A 17,700-nucleotide genomic window follows, 5' to 3' on the forward strand; every position below is an offset into this window, starting at 1 on the left:
TTTGCTAGAGATTGCATAATAATTATACATAAATATAACATTCTGTTGAAGGTAAAATCGTCAGGCTTTTTGTTAATAATTTATTTCTTTTTACATTGTTTTTTTTTCTGATGTTATATTACAAATATACATACATACATACATATATATATATATATATATATATATATATATATATATATATATATATATATATATATATATATATATATATATATATATATATATATAAGATCTTGATCCTACTCATTGTGTGTGTGTGTATATATAAATATATATATATATATATATATATATATATATATATATATATATATATATATATATATATATATATATAAATATATATATATATATATATATATATATATATATTTATTTATAATGACTAGTTTTAATTAGCATTATATATATATATATATATATATATATATATATATATATATATATATAATGCTAATTAAAACAAGTCATTATAAATATACAAAAATAAAATCATATCAATAAAAAGTAAATCTGCAAAGTATTATAAATAAACAAACATCAGTATGTTACTATTAGCACTAAGCATTTAAATTGGTAATCTATACTGTATTAATATATCGTTTTAAATGATAAAGTATATTAATATCCACTATTTTTATATATCGCTATTTAAAAAATTACTTATTGAATTTTTATTCAATATATGAACTCGGGTTGTACAGCAGATATTAATTTAGTGTAGAATCTTAATTTACGATGTTCCCTTAGAAGGCACCTGTCTATCTAAGATGCATACAGACAGCTAGATTTTAATTTTAGATGACAGCAATTTTAGATGGCAGCAATCCAATAAACCTAATGAAAAATATATTGTTATGCAGTTTCTTTCTTCATATTTTCACTCAGCAGGCATGTGTGACAGAATCAGAAGAAAAGTGTAACCTAACCTTCGTTTATTACAAACAAGTGCTTCTTTGAAAAACACCATAAACTATTAAAGCTCCCTTTATGACTGGCAGCTAATCCAGATGCCTCTTTAGTTTTGATTGAGACGTCTGCTTGCTGTTTTACAGGGAGTGGGTTATGGTAATCTAACACTGGTTAACAGCTGGGAATGCTGGTTATTAAACATCACTCTCTATGTCTGTCTCCACAGTGTGCACACGATCTATTTTGTGTGAACAGTAAACCTTCACACACATCTGAAGTGTTGCAGATTTCAGCGATGACATTAGCATCTGCCTGGAATTACTTTATCTGTGTGTTTATATGAAAACGGCACACCTTAGAATGTTCATCAGCCAATCAGCATTGAGCATTCAATAGACCTATAGTAATAAAGCACTAATACAGAACTAAAAGTGACTTGACTTTGTTATTCCCCATGTGAGTGGCATTCATGTAATGAGTAAAGTCTCTCAGGAATCAGTATAATTGTCATGCAAAGTGTTTGTTGGATGAGCTGTCAGATTCATCCCTCTCCCACTCACTAACTCACTCACTCAGCCGATATGATGTCATGGGAATGGAATGCAGTCACATGACAAAATCCTGGCTTGAAGTGTTACGACTTTGAGGACATAGTAAACACTTTTAGAACAAATTGGATTAAAAGATGCTTAAAAGACCCTAACTCAATAGGATTTTTTTTTATTATTCCAAATTCTATTTTCACAAAAAGTGGAGGTCTTCCTTTTATTTTAAAATGTAATTATCTACCTAATAAAATGCCAATTGCACTGTCAGAATTTCACCAGCAGGTTCCTCTTTCCTGGAAATTGTGTTATTCCCACAATTTCTCACCACATAAATGCATTTCATGGAACAACTCTGATATTAAAATTAGACATAAATCTATTTTTCTTTCCACTTGGTTTAACAGAAATTTTATTGGGATTCTCTCAATTTTTGATAAGTCTGGCAACTTCTTGTCTTATGAACAATTTATGTCTAATAATAATTTTCCATTACCTTTTAAAGAATTCAATGCTGTTCAAAAAGCAATTCCGTTAGGCCTAATTCAACCTATAAAATCTCATTTAATTTTTAATGAAAATGTTATTAAAGAACCAGAGCTGATCTTAAATGGAATTAGTCTATTTGACAAAAAATTTAATAATAAATATATTTGAAAAATTTTTCAAAATAAAAAGTATAATGTTTCTATACTTTATGAGTGTAGGAAATTTAAAATAATTGTATATGTTGTCTGTGTTATAATAAACACCTAAAAAAAGAGGCGCTTTTTGTATTTTGTTTTTTATAAACTCAAATTTGAAAGTGTACCTTTTAGGTTCTGTGTGGTCTAGTGTGCTGTAATTAATTTAGGTGGTTCCTGCTCATGTCTGTAATCACAGGAAAAAAGAAAAATGTCTCCACCATAATCTATGCAAGTTATTTTATTCCAACTGATGAGAGGTGCTGTACAAGCCACAGGGACCGATCATTGTTTTCATATTTCACTATTCTTTTGTTTGATCAAACATAATTCACTGTGTTTGGACCACATCAGACATATAAAAGGATTACTTATGCACATCACCTTAAAAACAGAGGAGAAATGGCCCTGAAGCACACAGCATAAGGTAAGAGATGACAGCTGTCTGTGCTATCTGGGGCTGCTTAGTGGTCATAAATGTATTGTTTCACTTCTGTGCCATGGAAACACCGCAATTCACAACTGTTTGATATGTGAATATAATTCAATAAAAAAAGAATGCTAGAACCACATGAGCACCGGCAAGAGCTTTCATTTGAGCTATAACTTATACATGTGTCATATGAATAATATAAAAAAGAACCAATGTAAAATACCCAGCTCGGGTATCCAAAATACTGTGAATTTAAGTGTAAATATCTTTTGTACAGTAGAATAAAAACCAAAGTGATGCATATGTGCATAAAATATAGATTGGACACTTTCAAATGAAACCACTTACAGGGGTCTGGTGCAATGCTACTTAAAGCAAAAGTCGATGATGTTACGGAACCGGTCCTGGGTCCGCAGGGTTTAACTGGCTTGAAATCTGTTTCTTAGCACATTTCTGATCTTTCTGAAATTTAGAGACTCCTTTGAAGTGGAAGGGACTTCACTAAATATATATAATCATGAGGGTTATGAGGATGAGTGCTTCATCACAGTAATTCTCTACAGGAATGGAGAGGGTCAGTGGCTATTTCTTCTGCTCTTCAGCCTGAGAGTTGGTTCTTCTAAAGTGCAGCATAACACAAAGGTTGTGGTGTGGAGGAGCAACGTCTGAAAGGGTTTCTCTGAGCTGCCAATCACCTGAGGGTTTACACTGGCCGGAGGAAGACCAGACTCTCTCTCTCTCTCTCTCTCTCTCTCTCTCTCTCTCTTTCTCTGTTTCATGAAATTAAAGGGGTGCTCTACCTCTAAGAACTTCTACCTGTCCTTATTTGTTACTTAAAACAATATAAGCAGTGCATAACCTAAATGAGTACAACTCTTTTGACAGCTGAAATGTCTTGATGTATATAGTTTAAAAAAAAAATATTTGGTGAATTTAAATTTAAAGAATTTAAAGAAGTTTTATTAAAGTTGAATTAGAATAAGAGTTTGGCCACATCTTTAGGTAAAGATGTGGCCATACAAGTTATTGAAAAGAAATTCTAAAAAAAAAATGAAAAAATAAAAAGTCACCTAAATATAACATCTTTTTATGTTTCTCTTGATTTTTTTCTGTTTAATACATTTTTATTTAATATTTTCCACAACATATTAATTTGAGTCCACTAATTTTTGTACTGTGATCTCAAGTTTTTTTTAGATCAGTTACAGTTTTGTCTTTTGGTTATGCACAATTGTAAAGCATCTAAAAAAATAATCATTTAAAAGAGAGGTCTTTAAGGGGTTTTACTTATTTTTGTAAAATTACATACAAAGAGTTCAGATGAAAAAGCTGCTAAACTCCACTTCCGCCAAAATAAGAATGACATTGAGTGAATGCTTTAGGCACGTAGTACATGTTCAACAAATAGATTTGCTTATAATCATCCAAATCTCAGCGTCAGCTTAGTTTGTCAGCAAAAGTCTCTAAACGCCACTTGCCTTTGACAGAAAAAGCCTCTATATCTCGATAACCAATCAGAAGGCGCGAATTGAATCATGTTTTCAATGTAACGGCGTGCTGATACGCCGGCATTACGAGGAGACTCTTTTATCCCGCTTCCGGGATAAAGATGAAGTTTGATGAACTGGATGAGCCTGTCCGACTGTCACTGAATGGCAAATGAAAACATTCCTTACCTCAAAACTCTGTGCAATATAAACACAATTATAAAACACAATATACAGTCGGAAGTGTAGCATCCATTCATAACGTGTTTTTGCACAGCGACGCTAATTTGAATGAGACCGATTTACCTTACATTAAACGGCAACTGCGTTTCACGAAGGACAGAGTAAAGATGCTGTTCTTTTATCAGACATGGAGGATAAACAATAAACCAAGACCTTAAGTATGGTGAGAATGAATGAATGACACCTAAAACTGTCTGAGAGGCATCCCCTTTTTGTCCAGTAGGCCTACTTTGTGCTTTATTTGGTAATTTAAGCTATTTTTAAGATAAATATAATGTCCAAAACTACATCATTTATACTACTTATAATTTTGAATCAACCAAGCTTAGTTTACAATGTTTGCAATGTTTACATTGCTCTACTTACATTAAATCTAAATCCTAAATCAGAAATGACAACAGATATTTAAGATTTAATTAATGTCAGTTTTAATGTTAATGGTTAATGCACTTGACAGATTTCTTTCATTTTCCTTCTGCTTTTACCCTGGTTAATCACAGTGGAATGAACTACCACTTACTTGACAGATGTATTTTTAATTTTAGGGGGTTTGTGTTTGGTCAAATAATTTCTAATTGCATCTTTAGTGGTTTTCAACTAATTACAATCTCTTGTCCCAATGGGTGGATTTAGAGGGTTTTGCAAAAAAAGCAGACGTGGAATTAATTGGTTTTGACGACGAAAAAAACAACTACCTTTTTAAAAACCAAAGAATTGTCTAAAGTAGCATTTTTGGAAAAAATGGTATTTTTTTTACCGGCTAATAACCTTTTCATTACATATAAAATGAAACGTCTAAACCTAATCGGAGGAACCTGGTAGAAAATGCTCATTTACAAGAAAAGAGGTCTGATGGATTTACATTAAAATTATTTGATTTTCTTTCATAACTATCTTTATTTTTCTTTTCGTTCATTATTTTCTTTTCAATCTCCTATAAAAAGTACAAAACAACATTTAATTTATTTTAAAAAATTATATTTTTTTAGATTAAAAATAGAAGAAAAATAGAAAATAGAAGCAATTTTAGTAATTTAGTTTAGATGAAATTTTACTCAAGACATTTACTTTTTTAATGCTTACAATTTACAAATGAACTTTATTTCATTCTCATTGGATAAAATATACAGTATATATACTGTAACATAATATATTATATTGACATTTTTTTTTAGATTTTATTTTTGCCCTTTATTATTAGATAGGACAGTATTTAGACAGGAAGCGAAGTTGGAGAGAGAGAAAGGGGGTAGGGAAATGTCCTCGAACCAGGATTCGAACACGGGACACCCTGACGTGCTACTGCACCATATGTCGACGCGCTAACCACTAGGCTATTGCGACAACATATTGACATTATTTCTAATATGAACATTTAGTCCATATTTTAGGACCGATAAAGTTTTATTTATTTATTTTTTTTTATATTTACAAGTTATTTTTATAATTTACTGCATTTCCATTCACTCACATTAGATTAAACTTCTGTAATACATCACAAATGCATAAATATGAATGCAGATTTCAAGCTCACAATCCATCAAACTGAAACTGTTGTGTAAGCTAATTTCTGCAACATAAATTCATTCATTTTCTTTTCGGCTTAGTCCCTTTATTCATCTCAGGTCGCAACAGCGGAATGATCCGCCAACTTATCCAGCATATGTTTTACATAGCTGATGCCCTTCCAGCTGCAATCCAGTACTGAGAAACATACAAACTCATTCACACACATACACTACGGCCAATTTAGTTTACTCAATTCCCCTATAGCACGTGTTTGGACTGTTGGGGAAACCGGAGCACCCAGAGGAAACCCATGCCAACATGGGGAGAACATGCAAACTCCACAAAGAAATGCCAACTGACCCAGCTGGGATTTGAACCAGTGACCTTCTTTATGTGAAGCGACAGTGCTGACCACTGAGCCACCGTGTCACTCCTATTTCTGCAACACAATAATAATAAAAAAGTTTGGTTTCTGTAATATGTAATGCAACCTCTTTCTCCTAATTCTGGGCTTCTTAGATAAGATATTACTGCAAAATTTGCAGTTAAATTACAATAAAATAGAAGCTTTCTAGCAACTAAAGAAAAGCGCTTCCAGACCTTCAATCCAACCAACACTTCTATACGAAGTTGGTTTTCCAACAAGCAATAAATACATTTTCTCTAAGAAACCTGACTTGGAAAGGTCACATATAAACCCAGAAGAGCAAGAAAAACATGTCACAATTTTTTATTCAGTGTAGAAAATCACCTGCCATCGCTTTGCACGGCAAAACGCTCAACTGGAACTCTCAGCATGAGGGTGTGAAACTGCATTACACACATTTTCCAAAGCCATTTTTTTCATCCGATGTACACAGTATTTCTCTGTAGCCGTATATCAGTACCATCGCACACCCATATTCCCAACACAGTGGCTGAAAAACCTCTTTAAATCATTTGGCATGTCAAGTGCTGACAGTTCAGAGCTTATACGAGTCCGCCTTGATATAAACGCATCCATATGGAGGAGGGCTGCTGGATCTCACGCCATTATCAGCTCATACATTACCTCTTTTATGGGCCCAGTAAGGAGTCTGATGAAACTATAGCGGAGTCATGCCAATAGATGAGCATTATCCTCAGATATCAAATGTGTGCTTCGTGTTTTCAGCAGAGGAGCAGTTCCCAGCTACCAGGGTTGCCAAAACGAGCACAACTACACAAAGAAATACCCGATAAATTAGCAATTTTCCATATTTTGTAGTTCATGATTTATTAATTTTTTTATTTGTGTATTTATGCATTAGAATTGCATTATGAGACATTTATCTTTCGTCCAACAACGTTTAAAAGGGGATTTTTGTTACCATTTAATAGTTTAAGTGAAGTTTATTTAGAAACTAATTTAGAGAGGAGCACGTGCTTATGATTGATAGCACCGGGTCCACATTAGCTAACACTGATTAGACGACTCCTTAACCACTATAAATAACCAGAGTATCTTACTTCAGCCATCTTCGTCTTGAAGAATCCCCCCTTCCACCCCTACTCCTCCCATTTCCTTGTCAGGGCAGAACGGAGGCCTATTGGTTAGCACCATGGCCGCACAGCAAGAATGCCACTGGCATGGACAATTTATTTATTTATTTATGTTTGCATGTTCTCCTCGTGTTTGCATGGGTTTTCACCAGGCTCTCCGGTTTCCTCCCACAGACCAAAAACATGTAACATAAGTAAATTGACAAATCCAAAATGACAACATAGACACTTCATAGCATTAATTTACTTCCAACATTATCAAGCAGGGGAGTTCTCGAGACCTACCTAAACTCGGACTCCCCTCTCGCCCTGCAACGGTAGGGAGCCCCGGGCTCGAGGATATCACGAGTTCAGGGCTCTCTCCCGGGACAGCATGCCAAACTAGCTTTATTATCAATCATCAGCTAAGGGCGAACTCTTGAAACTAGGGCTGCACGATTCTGGCAAAAATGTAAATCACAATTTTTTTTGCTTAAAATCAACGATTCTGTAGATGTAAAATAAAGGTTAATATGATTAGCCTACTAATATTGTTAATTCATAAACATATGGTAAAACAACAATAATAATATTAGGCCTATGTGTAGGTCTACTGTTGCCTAAAACGCAACATTTTGTATAGTCATTATAGAGGACGTGAACAGACTATCAATATGTCCTGTTTGTTAATTCACAGTAAAATTATGACATCAGAATAAACTATTCGTAATTCTGAAGTTGATTTATTATGTCTAAGACATGTGCTTGTCATCTGTCACTGACATTATTACTGTACGTTCACACCGAAAGTGGCGAGAGCGTCCAAGGTCGCTCTGGCCGCCCTGGCGACAACGCTCTCTGCCTTCAGCTCCTGTGACGAGAGCGTCAAAACTCGCAACATTTATCTCGTATTTAAAGGAGCCGTTGCAGCATATCAGTTACATTCCTGCATAAAACATGTTTCTAGTGTGAAAATGTTGCGCACTTCTTATCAAATTCATACAACAATGGAAGATCAAGTTGCGTGTGGTGTGGCTTTGCTCTATTTATCCAATATGTGTCCATATGTCTGAAATATCCTGAAGCAGCAGTACTGTTTTGTACTGTCACATCGCGTGAGATTCCCGCTTTTTTAAGATAAATTTATATTACATTAATGAACATCAGTAACTCGCCAGTAACTTATTTAATGCATGTTCCTGTAGGAAAAAATTGTAAATAATTGGAAATCCGGCGACCGCAATAATCAAACCCTTGGGAACAACTGTGGTCGGAACCAAAGTTCACAGGTCTGTGTTCTCTGAACTGCTATCAAGCGATGGACGTCTTCATTCTGATTGCTTGCCGCCGAACCGCGTCACAGCTCATTACCATAAAGTTGACTTTATTTCAACTCTCCTCGACGATCACGCCGGCGAAGACGCGCCGCGCTGCTCCTCGCCGCTTATCGCCGCCGGCTCTCATTGAAAATGAATGACTTCCGGCTACTTTGACGCTCTCGCCGCTTTCGGTGTGAACGTACGGTTAGACCATTATATTTCCATTATACATAGGCCAGGGTTGTTATACTGACACTGCAAACATTTATTTTCAAGCACAACACTCTGTGTTCGCTATGAAGAAAAAAATATATCAAATGCTTGTCGTCATCCTAACTCTTAAATGCCATATGATAATTTAAATGATGTGCGCACAGGTTTCACTTTCACTTCCGAGTGCGGCTCATGGCTGCCGTCACTGTGAGAAAAAAAGCCAACCCAAGCTCATTCTGGAAACGTAGCCCCGCGGACGTTTCTGGAGACCGCAATTTACGTGGCCTGAGGTACGTATGGCCGCATCTTGTTTTTTTTCGAGCGAACTCTACGGGGCGGTGTGACACCGCTCCTCCTCTTCGTGCTCTCCGGCTGACAGCTCACCTCCGTGTGGAGAGCTTTTCCGCCGCAACCAGTTTGTCCGCTTAGTTAGCGGTGTTACGTTGGCGGAGCAGAGGCCCGGAGGAGCCAGCCACGGCGACGACCGGGATCGAGTCTGGCGAAGAGCGGTTCCAGAAATCACGTAAGATGAAAAACAGAATCCAAAAAATAAAAGCGAACGAGTTCGCGATGGGGCGAGAACCGAAAACGCGGTCTAAATCGGACGAGGGCTTTTGCTTTTTTTCTGGAAGGCTTTTGCAAATTGTCGCTTGGGTTTGAGGAAGGAGGAGAAGGAGGGTGGCTGGGTCGCCGAATGGCCGGCTGCCCAGTCGATCGTTCAGTCATTTAGTCAGTCAGTCGAACGGACGGTCGCTCTACAGTGGCCTCCGGCGGCTATTCACGCGGGAACAGCGCAGGCGCAAATGGCGCATGCTCCCAAGAGGCATTCAAAACGCGAAAATGCACGCACAGCGGCCTCTAGCGGATTCTCGAAAACAAAAACTGCTCGAATACTTACCTCCCGGGACGTATTTGGCGGTCTCCAGAAACGTCCGCGGGCTACGTTTCCACAATGAGCCTGGGTTGAAAAAAGCTCATACATGCAAATCAAACCTCCCGCACGGCCCTAAAACGATCACTCTGTGCAACAAACTGAACATTATTTACAACCTTATTACCTGTTATTCACAGCCTATGCAGGCTCTGTTCACGAAACAGAAAAAATAAACCGAAACCGGTTTAAAACAAGTGAGCAAATGATTACAATTTCATTTTTAAGTGAACTATCGCTTTAAATATGTAACTTCCTCTGGAGATATGAGATATTAGGCTCTTAATTCCTGCTGACTGCTGCAAACAGATGTTGAATGTCAGGCTGGATGAAGACAGAATAAGTGTCTGAACTATCATGTTCTCCAGCTCAGTCTGGTGATAAAGCTCAGTTACGAGGACGGACACGTTGCCCAGGATCCAGACACAACATTTACTGTATTATGGGTTTGACAGTGATGAACAGACCGTAGGACGACTGAACCATCTCTACTGTAAGTTATGGGTCTGTTTTGATAGACCTGACTGGGCAGTAATGGTATCATGTTCATGCATCAAATGGAGAATAAAACGGTCAGATCAGGTCTTTGAGTTCAGAAAATAACGTAGACAGATTTGATTCCTCCGAAAGTCTTGCTGCATCAATGTTTGTGCAATAATTCTAAACCTATATGCAGATTTAGTTTAGATTCATTCACACATCCAATCAAGTGACTTGTGGTGTACATTAAACTGACTTTCGACACATTCAACAAATTCAGTCAAGATAGAATAAGTGATGATCCCTGACAAGATTATGGGCATCTCAAAGTCTTGACCTAGGATATACTCTTCCCTGTTTTTGTGTCCCTAACAGGTAAAAGCATCTGTCGGGCTAATGGCAGTGGTGTTTCACGCGTCCCCGAGTGCAACACAATCCTCCAGTAACTCATCAGTGTGCTGTGGACCTGCGAGCCGCTGAGTGACTGCACTTCCTCAGGCCGAGTCTTATCAGCGCTGACAGAAACACGACTCCTCCAACTCTGGTGTTCTTTCCAAACACACCGATATTTCACTCACTGCCTGATTTGTCAACTATATTCGCCAATTGAAAAGCCCACACAAGCAAATCGTTTTACATTGCATGAATAAATGTTTAATTTCACTGACCTCATGCAAAACTTCTGATTCCACAAAGTCCTCAACTGATTTCCTCTTCCCGGAATTTCCACGAAAGGATTAGGTATCAGATGTCAGAAGAAAGTGATATTTCCTCTTCCTGCACTGGGAAAACAGGATTAGATTAGATTAGATCAGATTAACAGATTAGAATAAATCCTCTTGCACTGAGAATCTCAATAGCTTGTGTTGTGATCAAGTTTATTATATGATAAAGAGTTTAAAGCACTGACTATGTTTAATTCTTCATAGAAGGGACATTTCCGAAATATCAGCCCCCTGTAAGACCCCTATAGAGAGGCATGAGGGCCAATCCCTGCCCCAGGGCATCCTCACCTCACATTCAGGAGCCTGGCACCTGAGAGATGGGAAAGGTGAAGGGTGACGGCCCCTGGGGCCCCACAGTCAGTCTGGACATTCAGCAATCGGGCAACACCTTCAACATAAGCAAGTGTCCATCTGTGGGGTAAATATTAATGATTTACTGCAGGACAAATCAGTGAACACTGAAAAAATGCTAGGTTCCATACAAATCCTTCATGTTGCGCCAACACAAACCGATTGAGCAAACTTAATTATATTTCTAAAATTAAGTAGATATAACATTCAAAATGTAAGTTGTTTCAAGAAAAACGCAAAAATTGTGTTGGGTCAGCTAATTTCTTTAATCTTGAGCAGAACAAAACGCTCAAGGTTAAGGAAATACAAATGTGCATAAATGTGCACTAATCTACAGAGTTGATGTATTAAACAACTTTTAAAGTGCATTGTTTGTGTGTGTGTGTGTGTGTGTGTGTGTGTGTGTGTGTGTGTGTGTGTGTGTGTGTGTGTGTGTGTGTGTGTGTGTGTGTGTGCGTGTGTGCGTGCGTGTGTGTGTGTTTAAAGTGGTAAAGTTAAATGCATACTAAAATGTATTTTATGCCATATCAGAACTTTCTTCACAGTATACTTTGTTTTCTAAATGCAAGAAGAGAATGAGATAATTAATTAATTACTTTTTTTTATTTATCACTTTATATATTTATTACTTTATTTATTTATTATTTATTACTTTATTTATTTATTTAATTATTTATTACTTTATTTATTTATTTATTCCTTTATTTATTTATTATTTTGTTTATTTATTATTTATTACTATATTTATTTATTATTTATTACTTTATTTATTTTTTTATTTATTACTTTATTTATTTATTTATTACTTTATTTATTTATTACTTTATTTATTATGTATTACTTAATTAATTTATTATTTATTACTTTATTACTTTATTTATTTATTACTTTATTTATTTATTATGTATTACTTAAGTAGTTTATTATTTATTTATTACTTTATTTATTTATTACTTTGTTTATTTATTTATTACTTTATTTATTAATTTATTACTTTATTTATTGATTATTTATTTTATACTTTATTTATTTAGTTATTACTTTATTTATGTATTACTTTATTTATTTATTTATTTATTTATTCATGTTTTAATGCCATATATCGTCAGCATTGGATTTATTCATGACAGCACTTACTAAGTAATGTTCATTCATTCATTTTCTTTTCGGCTTAGTTCCTTTATTAATCAGGGGTCGCCACAGCAGAATAAACCAACACTGGGAAACACCCATACACACACTTTCACACACATACCCTACGGCCAATTTAGCTTCTCCAAGTCACCTATAGAGCATGCCTTTGGACTGTGGGGGAAACCGGAGCACCCGGAGGAAACCCGCGCCAACACATGGAGAACATGCAAACTCCACACTGAAATGCCAACTGACCCAGCCAGGGCTCAAACTAGCAACCTTCTTGCTACCCACTGCGCTACCATGATGCCAGTATTCAATATATAATTTACAATCATAACTGTTTATTAATAATCATGCATTGTAAATGACGACAACACTGATTTAGAACAATATTAATTATTCTTAAACTCCTCCTGAAGGCTAAGAATGAGATCAAATAAATCTGTATGTTTTAATATAATGTTTAAAGTATACGTTTAACATTATATTAAAACTTTAGTTTATATTTTCCAGAACAACTGACCACAGCGTTATGGGACTAGAAAAATATTAATCAGTAAACATGTTTTGTACTTAAAATAAGGAAAATAAACATGTGTTATGGATGTGACAAAAAAAGTCTGTGGGTTTACAGTATACAATATACTTTGTAGAAATTCTGTGAATTAAACTGCACAACCCAAAAGAAACAATAATAATCAAAATAATAAGAGTTGTCTCTCTATAAAACAAAAATTATTGATTTTATTTTATTTTATATTTTCACATTTATGAGAAAAAAAGTGTTGTTATGGATGTGACATCTCTTTGTTATGGATGTGACGGATGTGAAATTATTCAACCATACACATAGTTAAAATTTAACTCTTAGCTTTAGGTCTGTTTATTTTAAACCATATTCATAGACCAGGAGAATAACATTTGACTGACACAAATTTATGTATTTAGTATGTACACAGTTTATTTAAAGACATCAGATGAAAAGGGCTTTTGAAATTTTTTTCTAAAATTATCATTTTTCTCAAACTCATAAGTTAGTTGTCACTTTAAATGCAGTTCAAATACTTACTGTAAACTAAGTAGCACAAAAAAAGTTCTCATTTTAGAAGATAATTTCACATAGCACTGAGAGGATTTTGCATCTGAAATCTTCATTTAGCCTTAATATACAACTCACTCTGCATTTTCTCAGTTAAATTATCAGCCTGTTATGAAAATGTAACGGTAAATAAACGAGCATATAATAAAACATTTACACATTATTTTGTCAAAAAACATATATCATTTAGCAATAGCAAAGCTTTCTGTTAACGTTAGCCTAAAACTATCTTAGATTAGCGAACTGATATTTGCACCATACAAAACGACTTTTGGAAATGTTGCCACCTGGGTTTTACTGCTTGGTTCAATAATAACCTTAAAATCTGAGCCTTTTAAGGTAAGTGAACCACGTTACCTACCTGTACGAACACGCTTTCTTCAGGTCGCATTAGCATTAGCAATGGCCCGTTCATAATATTAGCATCATGAGTATCGATATCTGATGACGTCGGTTTGAATCTGAACAGGACCGTAATGCGCGTCTAATTGGACTCGACATGTTTGCACAATAATTCATGTTAATAGACTGAAACCAGCGATTTTAAGGATGAACAAGAGTAAATGAAGGTATTTTCTGCTATTTTAATTGCAGTGGTACAGGTCAGCTTGTTATTTTTGCTCAGCAAGATATTAAAATCCAACAAACACTATATGTAGTTCAATATACAAATAACATGTATGTTTTCACGGTTTCTAACCTTAATGTTTTCCTGTTAAACAAACAATTTGCATCATCAAACCAGTCTTCAATGTCTGCTTTAGAAATCATAATTAGGATTTGCTGAGTTATTTTATTATAATAGTAACGTTGTAAGCATTATTTTTTTGTGAAACCCTTGATACTTTTGTTTGAGCATGAGGTAAAGTTGGTTTTATATTTGGATATTCAGACATTCTCGTTAAGAGTATTTGTTAATTCTAAATAGGAAAACCTAAATAAATAGTGCTAATGCTGTTTTGAAGTCATAATTGCATGCCATTTCAGACTGAATATTTAAACTAGCGTGGTAAATATTATAGAGACATTTAAATGAACAAATGTGCGAATATCAAACCAACTTTACATCCATTTGATTGAGGATTACTTTATAGAAATATTATATTTTTTAGAAACTAAATATTTTGTTATAATGAATGTTTTTTAAAAAGATTAGTGATTTACATTTTTTACACTGATAATAATACATGTTTGGTTGCAAATCAGCATATTGAAATGATTTCTGAAGGATCATGTGGCACCTATGTATGGCACTAAAAATTGGAGCAAGGATTTTGCATAATTAAGAATAAATTACTACCAAAATATAAAGATATATATTTTCAATAAAATAATATGTTGCCATATTATTGTTTTTGCTGCTTTTTTGATTAAATAACATGCAGCCTTGACAATATAAGATAATTATTTCAAAAACCTTACGTACAGTTGAAGTCAGAATTATTAGCCCCCTGTTTTTTTCCCCCAATTTCTGTTTAACAGAGAGATTTCTTCAACACATTTCTTAACATAATAGTTTTAATAACTCATCTCTAATAACTGATTTATAATAATGGTTTGTTCTGTAGACTATCAAAAAATAGCTCAAAGGGGATAATAATTTTGACCTTAAAATAGCTTTTAAAAAATTAAAAACTGATTTTATTTTAGCCGAAATAAAACAAATAAGACTTTCTCTAGAAGAAAAAATATTATCAGACATGCTGTGAAAATTTTCTTGCCCTGTTATTCATTATTTGGGAAATATTTAAGAAAGAAAACAAATCAAAGGGGGGCTAGTAATTCTGACTTCAACTGTATGTTTTCAGTGTAAGCTAAACTAGACTTTTAAAATACACTTCCCACCATCCAAGACAGACTTAGTTACTGTTAGATTCTTTTAATAAGTTAAATAAAGCTGAATGTATCTGCTTCTGCATGTCCATCACAATTTCATGTTTCCACACAGTACTGGCACTATGAGAATCCATCCTACAATAGTGGAACAACAATGTCCTTTGTTAGAATAAAGACACACAGAGGGAAATTTGCTCTGAGTGCTTTCATTTGTTCCCAGATCTCTGTGTTTTCACCAGAGAGCAGCAGGGTGTCTGTGGTGATGCCAGATCCATTCGCGTTCCAGCACTGTGGACACGAATCTCCTGTCAGTTCTGCTTTATCCCACACAACACGGACAATTCACTGCAGTTATGTTTATTTTCATTTACGTTTTCAATACGGGACATGTTGTAGATTAACTTTGAAATGAACATGCCCACCCAAAATCTGGAAGAAAAATGATAAATACTGGGCTTACAGGTTTGTGGCTGTGTTAAACAACTGATAAAATTGAAGATTTAAAGATATTAAATTGTTATCTCAGTGTAATATTGTAAGTTAGGAGGACATATTTTTTAATTTACTCATAAATATGATTTAACTGCATGTTTGGAACTGTTTGGTTCAATAAAAGTAAAAAAATTAGTCGAGGAGACTTTACATTTTGATTTCTTAATTTGAGCATTTACACTCACTGTAAAAAGTGAAAACTTAAACAAATTACTTCGACTTGTAACAATTAAATGAGTTAAGTTTGACAAAACTCAACTTTCAGTAGAAATAAAATTAGTCCTTTTTTTAGTAATTCATTTAAGAAAACAAGAATGGAACGGTACATACAGTACACTACAAATCATTCAATATAATATTGTTCATATAATAATAATAGTAAAAATACTTTTATTACAGTACAACTAATTCTGGATAAGTTGGCGGATCATTCTGCTGTGGCGACCCCTGTTTAATAAAGGGACTGAGCCGAAAAGAAAATGAATGAATGAATGAATGAATGTATCTCTTAAAGAGCTCAGAAACATTTAGATTAAAATCTGTTTATTCTTCGAGGAACGCTAGAACCACCGCACTCTAGAATGTTGAGTTGTTGTAAACTAACATTGGGTCAAATATGGACAAAACCAGCCACTGGGTTAAAAAATGATCTGAAAATTGACATTGGGTTGTACTGCAAAAAATATTTGTCTTATTTCTAGTCCAAATATCTAAAAATCTCAAATCAAGAAGCATTTTCTAAACAAGAAAAAATAAACCTTATTTTATTTTCAGAAATAATACATTGAAATGAAGTGTTAGCTTGTTAAAACAAGCTACATTATCTGCCAGTGGGGTAAGTTTAATAAACTAGTTTAGCTTTATCCCACACAACACAGCCAGATCACTGCAGTTATCTTCATTTTTATTTAGGTTTTTCAAGACGAGACATGTAGATTAACTTTGAAATGAAACTGCTTTGAAATGAACACCTAAAATCTGGATAAAAAACAAATACTGGTCACAGGTTTGTGACAATGTTAAAAATAAAATAAAATTTTAATAAAAAAATAAATAAATAGTGTTACTCTGATGTCATTGATGAACCTTTGTAACTCTAAAACTAGCCTTTAAAGGGAGAATTCACCCAAAAATGAAAATGTACTAAATATTGCACTCAAATGGTTAAACCTTTATGAGTTTCTTTATTGTGTTGAACACAAAATAAGATACTTTGAACAATGCTGAAAGCCTGTAACCATTGATTTCCATAGTAGAAAACACAAATATTATGGAAGTTAATGGCCACATGTTTCCAGCTTTCTTCAAAATATATTCTTTTGTGTTAACCAGAATAAAGAAACTCTCGTGATTTAAAACAAGTAAAGAGAGAGTACAAGATTTAATAAATTTTTAGAGTGAACTGTCTCTTTAAGAGCTCAGAAACATCTTGAAAGAACTCTAGAACTACCGCACTCTAAGAATGTTGGGTTGTTGTAAACTAATGGTGGGTTAAATATGGCCAGACCCAACCACTGGGTTAAAAATGTAATTTATCTAAAAATTGACCCAATGTTGGGTGGAATGGTAACTCAGTGGTTAGCGCTGTCACCTGACAGTAAGAAGGTCGCTGGTTCGAGTCCCAGCTAAGTCAGTTGGCATTTCTGTGTGGAGTTTGCATGTTCTCCCCGTGTTAGCGTGGGTTTCCTCCTGGTGCTCCGGTTTCCCCCACAGTCCAAAGATAGAGGAATTGAGTAAACTAAATTGACCGTAGTGTATGAGTGTGTGTGTGTGAATGTGAGAGTGTATCGGTGTTTTCCAGT

At 34.6% G+C, this 17,700-nt stretch overlaps 1 long non-coding RNA gene across 6 annotated transcripts in view; it reads right to left on the bottom strand.

The window, feature by feature from the left end:
- LOC141376871 (uncharacterized) overlaps positions 1–14,196 on the bottom strand; it is a 34,209-nt gene extending 20,013 nt beyond the window's left edge. For 3 of the 6 annotated variants that reach the window (XR_015504682.1, XR_015504683.1, XR_015504681.1), the window contains exons 1-4: positions 13,932–14,049; positions 11,272–11,394; positions 10,927–11,040; positions 9,746–9,805 (exon numbers count right to left, since the gene is read on the bottom strand). This is a non-coding gene — a long non-coding RNA (uncharacterized LOC141376871). Of the gene's footprint in view, positions 1–9,745; positions 9,806–10,926; positions 11,041–11,271; positions 11,395–13,931 lie in introns of all 6 variants that reach the window. The other 3 variants (XR_015504686.1, XR_015504685.1, XR_015504684.1) reach the window with 2 other exon arrangements.
- Positions 14,197–17,700: the final 3,504 nt, after the last annotated feature.

This window comes from Danio rerio, chromosome 12 (assembly GCF_052040795.2).
Source record: "Danio rerio strain M-AB ecotype USA chromosome 12, GRCz13ab, whole genome shotgun sequence".
In the NCBI taxonomy this organism is placed as follows: domain Eukaryota; kingdom Metazoa; phylum Chordata; class Actinopteri; order Cypriniformes; family Danionidae; genus Danio; species Danio rerio.